Below are 8,966 nucleotides of genomic sequence, written 5' to 3' on the forward strand. Positions count from 1 at the left end.
ACATGAATAGATGTCAAACATACTTGTAAAGAAAGTCTGAATGCAGAATGGTTGTTAGTTGATGAAGTAAAAGCTCAAGTCCTTGATTAGTGTGAATATTGACAAAGTATTTCATACTGTCTGGTAATTACACAGTAGAGCTGAATAGAGGATGCACAGAATAGTGAAAATTTGGATGTCACATTTTTTTTTTACTCATTTAGAGCTCACTTTTCTCTTTTACTTTCCTTTAAAATTTTTCTATGAGTACTTTCCTATTTTTAATATAACCTTATCGTCCTTTACTGTGAACCTCAAGTACTTTATAAAGCACCTATGCTGGTGGGTTAGGGTTTGCACACAGGCACAGCTTCAGGGTGTATGGGCTGTGCAGTCACCCAGGGCTGCCACTTGGAAAGGCCCGACACTCAGTTTCATGCTCTACTGTTGCCGACTTGATGATTCATAATAATTTTTAAACAAAGGGGCCCACTTTTCATCTTTCACTGAGCACTGCAAATTATGCAGCTAGTTTAGCATGTGTCCCCTTAAAGTTGAAAATCTGTTCTGCTCTTTTCTTCCACTTCACAAAGATGCATTTCAGGGAGATTCCGTTGTCAGTATAACTCTCTTTAGAGTAGATTGCTATCACTCTTTCTCATTTTCTCTGGGTGGAAAATTTCTAAATTGTCTAGAGATGCGACATCATATGATTATTATTGTTGCCTAAGGATCCCTCCTTATTTTTTTCTCAAGGATTTTATTGCTATAGATTAAGTTAGAGGACTCAGGGCAACATAGATTTGTGAGGAAATGATGGACATAATGTTCTTAGGGTTATTGTGGGGCACTCATTGGGAGAGACCTAGGAGGCATCTGGTGAAATGGTCTGAGTTCAGGAGACTGGCTTAGGATGGACATCATCAGCCTTTATGATTTACATGAAGCCATGGCTGTGGATGTCAGCTGTAAGGATGAGTGCACCAGGCCAGATACCTGGGACATGCTGACGTCCAGGGTCTCAGTGAGAAGCCCACATTAGACAAATAGAGCAAGAGAGAGGTAGAAAGAAGCAAAAGTTGAGAGAGAATACAGCAACAATTCAGTTAAACTTCTTTGTATGTATCTTGTGTTACTGTCAAATTGGACTGTGCCTCCACTTTTCCCAAGACATTTACCCTGTTTCCCATACATTCCCCACATTTTTGGTCAAGATCTTTTTACTTTAAAGATCATGTTCAAATATCACTCTTTTGGTACTCTATTCTCTGATACTCAGACAGGGTCGTCACTCATCTAATATCCCTAGAACTTTCTTTCTACTTCTCTTTCATCTCATAGTTTGTCTTTTCATTGGAGTTTCCTGTGCTTTTCTCACTTTTCCTACTGTGTTATAGATGGTTTTTATGAAAAATCCTTGCCTAAATATCTTTGTATCTCCATCAGAAAGTAATAGAGTCCAATGTACATATGGGTATGCCTATGAATATATGTGCAATGAAGAATAAATTGCTGGAATTGAGCTGAGCCTAGCCAGCTACTCAGAGCAGCTGGTGGCCTTGGACCAGAGCCCGTGAGTGCTTCCAGGCATTCCAGTCCAAGGCCTGCAGAGGCCATTCCCATGCAGGGATGTCACCACTGGTGCAGGCACATTGAGGGTCTTGACGCTTTCAGAATGCTAGTGCCACAAGGAGGTGCATCCCTTTCTCCCTCACCCTTAGGTCCAGGTAGTTTCCAGGTACAGAGTGATCTTGCCTGCCACAAATTCCCCTGTACTGTGCAGTGCACTTCCTTGTCTTCTAGGACCTCCAGAGTGAAGCTCCTTGTGAATGGGATTCTAAGTTGGTTGGGCCATGGAGCAGAATGCAGCAAATAGCAATATGAATTTCAACAAAACAGATTGTTAGACAGATTCAACATCAGGTCTAGGGCATCCATTCATGGTACAAGTCAGTGTTAATCACTGGCCTGTTAATCACATCAACCGGCCAACCTAACGTTGTCCAAACTGTCCTTTGTGGACAAGGTCACATCATCACACAAGAACCTGTTTCTGGGACACAGAATCTGTAGCAGATTTTATTGGATCTGTAGAGATAAATCCAGCTCTGGGGAAGGAACAGAGGACAGACATTGCAGGTGCAGGACCCCACTCAGCAGATGATTATTCGGCAGCCGCAGGAGGCTTGCAGTGCCAGCCAGACACAAACACGGCTGCAGATCACTGTCCGGCAGCAGCAAGTAGCACAGACTGTTGAAGGGCAGACCATCTTCTATCAGCCAGTTGAGGCAGATGGCATCACTCTCTAGTAAGGCATGGCCACCATCTCAGCAGCCAGTTTGGCAGAGGCACGGACTGTTCACACAGAGGCCAATACCAACAAACCAGCAGTGGGCAAGGGCCTGCCATTGTAACTCTACCAGTGGCAGGCTATGTGATCAATTCAGGAGGGATGGTAATTAATGATGGCCATAGAGCCACCTCCAGGCGGCTATCCAAGGAATCCCTCTACCTGGGACAGAGATGCTTGAAGAAGAGCCTCTTTATGTGAATGCCAAACATCCCATCATCTTTGTAAGAAGAGGTAAGCCCGCGATAATCTAGAGGGAGAAGGGACATTCCAAAGGAAAGAAGGAAGTACCTGCATGAGACATGTCATAGCACAGAAGTGTGGTGAAAATGGGCAGGACGATTATTCTCTCCAAAAGGAAAGGATTGTCCCCCATATGTGGGAGCCACACCAAATAAATTAAAATAAAGCAATGGTACAAATCATGTGTGTATGTGATGTGTGTGATGGTCATGTGATGCAGATGATCAAGATTGTATTCCTTGCTACTGTTTCCAACTGTTTTTAGAAAATTAACTCTTTTGAAGGGATGCTCAAAACCACATTCTGCCCTTTTGTACAGAGCAGAGACCACTTAGTTTTTAATAAGGATCTCAGTATTGTAACTGCAGCAACGTCTGGCAAATTGAAATGGCAAGCTTTTATCTCAGACTTCCAGTCCAGACCTATTTCAGACTGTGGATAACATTGACATTTCACAGATTAGGATGAATCAAGGGACCCATGCCAGCCCAGCAGTACCACATGAGGACTTACGTTAACTGGGGAAGCACGCCCCCCAACTCAGCAGAAAAGAACCTTCTCAACCTAAACTGTAATCAGAGAAGTCATAGCCCACTCATTCCCACAGGAATGGGTTAAACGGCATCTGTCCTTCTGGTTAGGTAGCTCATTTTTACTAACTGAACAGATATGTTATATTCATGGATGGCTTCCAGACACAGAAGTTCAATATTGTTACTTGGAAACAATAAATTCTCTGAGATATAAATACATACACACATACATACGTATATTGTTTACCTTAAAACTATGATTCTCAAAGAGTGCTTTGAGAAACAGTAGTTCAGAATGTTAAGAATTGTTAATGTCTGAAAAAAAAGCAAAAAAAAAAAAAAAAAGAATTGTTAATGTCTGGCAGAAGGGATCCTGTGATCATTATGGTAATACATATGTTGAAAACTAAAGAGATTGCTATACTGCAGGACTTATCAGACCCTCCAGTGTTTTTAAGTTTTGTGAATATCTAAGAGGGAGGTAGAGTGTGCAGCACTTGCCAAAATTATTTGATGTAAAGTCAATTTATTCGTTTCCAGCATCTAATGGAACCAACTTTTCTGTGAAATACACTTTAGGGGCACCTGCATGGCTGGGCAACTGCCTTCAGTTGAGGTCATGATCCTGGAGTCCCAGGATCGAGTCCTACATCAGGCTCCCCACTCAGTGGGGAGTCTGCTTCTCCCTCTAACCCTCTCCCCTCTCATGCTCTCTCTCTCACTCTCTCTCACTCAAACAAATAAATAAAATATTTTTTTAAAAAAGAAATACACTTTAAAGAATATCAACTTAAGATTTAATAATTTCTTTCATATGAAATAAAACATATGAAACTACTTGCTTGCATACATATGAAAAAATTGGCATTTTTAAAATAGTGAAATATTTGGTAAAAATAAATATATGTGATATTTGATCTGATTTCTCTATATTACTGGTATTTTCACTATATAAATAATATATACTTGGGATATTGTGCCTACTGGTTATTGTAGTTCCATATTTGTATCTCTGAAATCATAACTTTCAATATTCTGACCACACACTCTTTTTTTCGCAGTCTTTTGAACTCTTACAACTCCTAACTCTTCCTAACTCTTACTACTATGATCTCATTAAGAGTTTCTACTTTTTTTTTTCCATTCTCTCCCACTTAATCATATCATCCTTTCTTCACTGCTATCCATATTAACCCAAGAAAAGAGGAATACACCAAGGACTCTCTCACTGTGGATATTTGCAATGCTTAGTGTGGAGATTACTAAATAAATAGATAAATAAACTTTTTTAAAAAGGATAAAAAATAGCATGTATTGGCAAAGCTGTGGAGAAAAGGGAACCCTTTTCAACTGTTGGTGGGAATGTAAATTGGTTTTGCTTATGGAAAAACAGCATGGAGTTTCCTCAAAAATTAAAAATATAACTACCATATTATCAAGTACTCCCACTTTGGGATATATATCCAAAGGAGATGAAATCAGTATCTTGAAGAGATATATACACTCCCATATTCATTGCAGCATTATTTACAATAGCCAAGATATGAAACAACCTAAATGTCCAGTGACACATGAATAGAAAAAGAAAATGTGGTCTATACACACAATAAAATATTATTTAGCATTGAAAATGAAGGAAATTTTGCTATATATGGGATACTGGTACTTGCATGATACCACTTACATAAAGGTATAGAAAATAATCATCAATATAGAATTAGAGAGTAGAATGGCAGCTACCACGTGCCGGGGGAAGGGACATGGGAACTTGCTGTTCAATGGGCATAAAGTTTCAGTAATACAAGATGATTAGAGTCTAGATATCTGCTGTAAAAAATATGTAAATAAACAACAACATAATATGATAAAAATATGATAAAAACTCTTGCTTCATCTGTTAATTAGCAGCACTATTGACATTTTCTTCCAGATAATTCTTTGTTGTCGGAGGCTGTTCTCTGCATTGTAGCATGCAGAGACCAGCATATGTGACTTCTATCCTAGATGCTAGTAGCATCTCCCTCAGTCATATCAACGAGATATTTCCAATGTCACCAGGTGGGGAGAGGGCAAATTCACTCCCCGTTGAGAACCACTTCATTAAAGTGTTCGGATCAGAAAAATAAAAGCCATTTTAGAGTCCTCTATTTATATTATGCCCATTATTTTAAGTGTGTAATAATTAATTTATTCAACAATTATTTTAGTCTTCACTGACACTAAATTGCTTAAGACTTTTACCATCTCCCGTTGGACTGATTCAGTTGTCTCCCAGTCATCATCATTCTGTCTTCTGAAATTTGCAACGCATCATTGTCAGTTACATCAAAGTGGTATTTTTAAAGCACAGAATTGATAAAGGTACTAGTCAATTAAAAACCTCTCAATAGTTCCTAATCACTAAGAGGATAAATACCTAAACATGGCCTTTGTCCTAGAAGATATGAAAGTCATACGATTAGCCGCTCCACTCCCAATTAATTGCAGCATCCTGTGGAAAATTCTAAGACAATATACAGAAAAGATAAATATTGAGAACAGTAGTTTCAAAATTTAAAAATATGATTGAAAAGCAAAAAAACAGTCTTCAGTAGTGTAGAATGCTATAGAGATATCGAGAAAACTAAGTTTGAAAAGTATACATTTGTTTATTATATCATGCGATTTCATTGAGGAGATGAGAGTAGAAGTGAGAATTTAGGTAAGGAATAAAAGCTGAGGAATGAACAGATTGTGAGACAGCAAGAGGAGAAAATTCTTTCAAGGTGTTTGGATGTAAGAGAAAAATAAAGTTTTATATAATGCTGATTGTAGAGTGATTGATGGTAGTGATTTTGTGTTTGAGATTAGAAATACTTGAACAAGTTTTGGGTCAAGAGTAATTAACAGAAAGGCCAAATGGGGCAGATAGTCATCCCATTCATCAAAAATAGAATTGCAGGAGGATAATGAGTTGAAAGTTAGGAAAGATAACCTTTGTTCCATTTTGGAAATGTTGAGTTGAGACATTTGTGATATATATGTTGGAAATGCCCAGGAAATACTTGGCAGGGTGAATATATGGATATTCAACTTAGAGGAGAGGTCTGAGAACCATTAACATAAATATAGATATTAAAGCTGTCTGTTAAAAAAAACCAAAAAACTCTAGCCCTCATTTTCTAAGGAAGAAGTATCCTTCCTCCAATCTAAGGATAATTTCTCCGATGGGGATTTGAATTTCAGCCCCATTTGCTGTAACAAGACACTTGTTTGAATAGTGTTCATATCATATTGTCTTTATCTGTTTTCATTTGTGTGTTTGTATTTCCTGGTCTGGATGGTGGAAAAAAGTGTATGGTTAATTAAATAATATAATTGAGTTATATTACCTGAGAAGTCCTTTCTGTTTTCTTTCTTGACTATTCAAGCAGCCAGAACACCGTTTGATGTACATTTTAATCAAAAGTTTGGAAAACATGGTCAAATGAGTCAAATGAAGTCTGAATAGATATTCTACACCCACAGCAAAGAAAAAATACTGATTTTTTAAAACTATGGTGTTAGAGTTACTTCGGGGCCCAGCATTGGTTTTGACTATTAATAGGGAAAAAGGCTGGGGGACTCAGAACATGGCTTTATCATGTGAAAGAATGTGTGGTCGCATAAGGACAGTCTCCACAGCAAGACATAGGATGAAACAGAATAATATTAAAATGCTACTGGTACTTGCCTGGGGCTGTCCCAGTGCTGGAAAGTAGAAACAGATGTGATAGAAACTTTAAGATAGATTTAGGGATGCAGTGGCAGAAGAGACTTCTTACTGTTTCTCTTCTGTAATTCTTGGAACAAGCGGTTTCTCAGAATCGCAGGCATGAATCTGGATAAAAGTTGTAGCAGAAGAAGTTTCTGAGAGAGACTAAGAAATTTTTGAATGACTAAAAGCACTAAATTTATCAAAAATAGAAGAAATCATTAATCATAAGTAATGGAGTTTTCTTGACTTTTCAAAATTAGGTATTTAGCCATTTAACAGAATTTTGAGTGTGTAAGGTTAGGGGAGAACGGGTCCAAACTTAAAAGCATAAAATTTGGGATGCCTGGGTGGCTCAGTCGGTTAAACATCTAACTCTTGATTTCAGCTCAGGGCATGATCTCAGGGTGTTGAGATCAAGCCCCATGTCAGGCTCATGGAGCCTGCTTGGGATTCCCGTTCTCTCTCTGCCCCTCTCCTTCACTCATGTGCGCTCTCTCTCTCTCTCTCAAAAAAAAAAAAAAAAAGGCATAAAATTTATACTATCCTTACATTTTTAAACATTTATAACATGCTTAGTATATTCTGGGGACTGTACTAGATTATAGAATTTAGAAGTAAATAGACCCATAAGATCCCAGATCCCATGGATCTTGCCGTGGATGAAGAAGGTAATGCACTAAATAAGTACTTATGCATTCAATCTGGGTGTTACAAGAAAGAAAATTAGGCTACTCTATGAAAGTATAGCAGGCTGACTTAACATGAACATGTGAGTTGTAAACAGCTGCCTGGCCAACAATAACATTCTTAAACTAGGGCCTTAAGAGTGAATTAGAGTTAACTTGGTAAAATGAGAAGGTAGTTCCAAGAGAAAGAAATGGAAAAAAGACCCCAAGAAATAGTATATTTTAAATACATAAATAAGGTAAAAGAGGAACATAAGAATAGAGGATCGATGTGGGACCACATGAGACCATTAGTAGTATAATACACTGTAGTTTCATTTTGCAAATATTCATTAAGTGCAGCTGTGTGTCAAGAGCTGTGTTATAGTAATAAACAGGTTCTTCCATAGAGCTCCTCACATGCCAACACATAAATAGGCCTTTTATAATAATATTAGCATGATATTAATATTATATTAATTCTATTCTATTAATTCTATTAATAATACAGAATAATAATATTCTATATGCTATACTATACAGGTATATAGATGTCTGGATAGCACTCTAGCCTTTGGCATTCAAGAAGCCTTCCTCAAAAAGGAAGCATCTAAGCTAGTTGTGATTACTGGGGAAAAAACAAACAAACTAAAACTTCAGGGCAAGGTGAAATAATGATCACAGATATTATCGCAAAAACATACAAGTGCATGGAAATAAAAGAAGTATAAAAATTCACATAGTTTATAATCCTGCAATGTTAATCCTGAGGTACAGTAGAAAAGAACAAGAAGCACATGAGTAAGTCATGAGAAATATCATAAAAAATTTGGCATGCCCATCCATTTGATGGAACTTACACTTTTTTGCTGAAGTTCAGGGGTATTCTGAAAAACTTTAAGAAGTTAAGTCAGATTTGCTATATAAAGAGCACAGTATAGATATGGATTGTAATTTGTGGACAAAATAAATTAAAAAGAAGAGCAGTTCAGAGTCATCACAAAATTTCAGGAGATAAATTATGAATACTTGAGATAAGCAATAGCATTCCATTTTGTGCAGTTGCGATGAACATAATTGATCGTCTACTCAAGATTCATTTCCCTTTTGCACTATTTGAACTATTCAACTTTTTGTTTAAGAATCCCCCTTTACAGGAGTGCCCAGGTGGCTCAGTCAGTTAAGCCTCTGACTCTTGGTTTTGGCTCAGGCCCTGATCTCAGGGGCTCAATCCCAGGACCCTGGCTCAGCTTGCAGTCCGCTTGAGATTCTTTCTCCCTCTCCCTGCCCCTCCTGCTTGTGCTCTCTCTTTCTCTCTCTCTCTAAAATAAATAAATAAATCTTAAAAAAAAAAAAAAGAATACCACTTCCCCATATATCTCAATATAACCTGGAAAAGTGAACTATATCCCCAGCTGGGAAGAGAGGGCACAGTTGATTTAAATGAACCAGTACTTTG

General features: G+C 37.8%; 1 pseudogene; it reads left to right on the forward strand.

The window, feature by feature from the left end:
- The first annotated feature begins 1,919 nt into the window (after positions 1–1,919).
- LOC118009669 lies at positions 1,920–2,838 on the forward strand (annotated as a pseudogene).
- The last annotated feature ends 6,128 nt before the right edge of the window (positions 2,839–8,966 follow it).

This window comes from Mirounga leonina, unplaced genomic scaffold (genome assembly GCF_011800145.1).
Source record: "Mirounga leonina isolate KUSES-001 unplaced genomic scaffold, KU_Mleo_1.0 Mir_127, whole genome shotgun sequence".
Taxonomy (NCBI): domain Eukaryota; kingdom Metazoa; phylum Chordata; class Mammalia; order Carnivora; family Phocidae; genus Mirounga; species Mirounga leonina.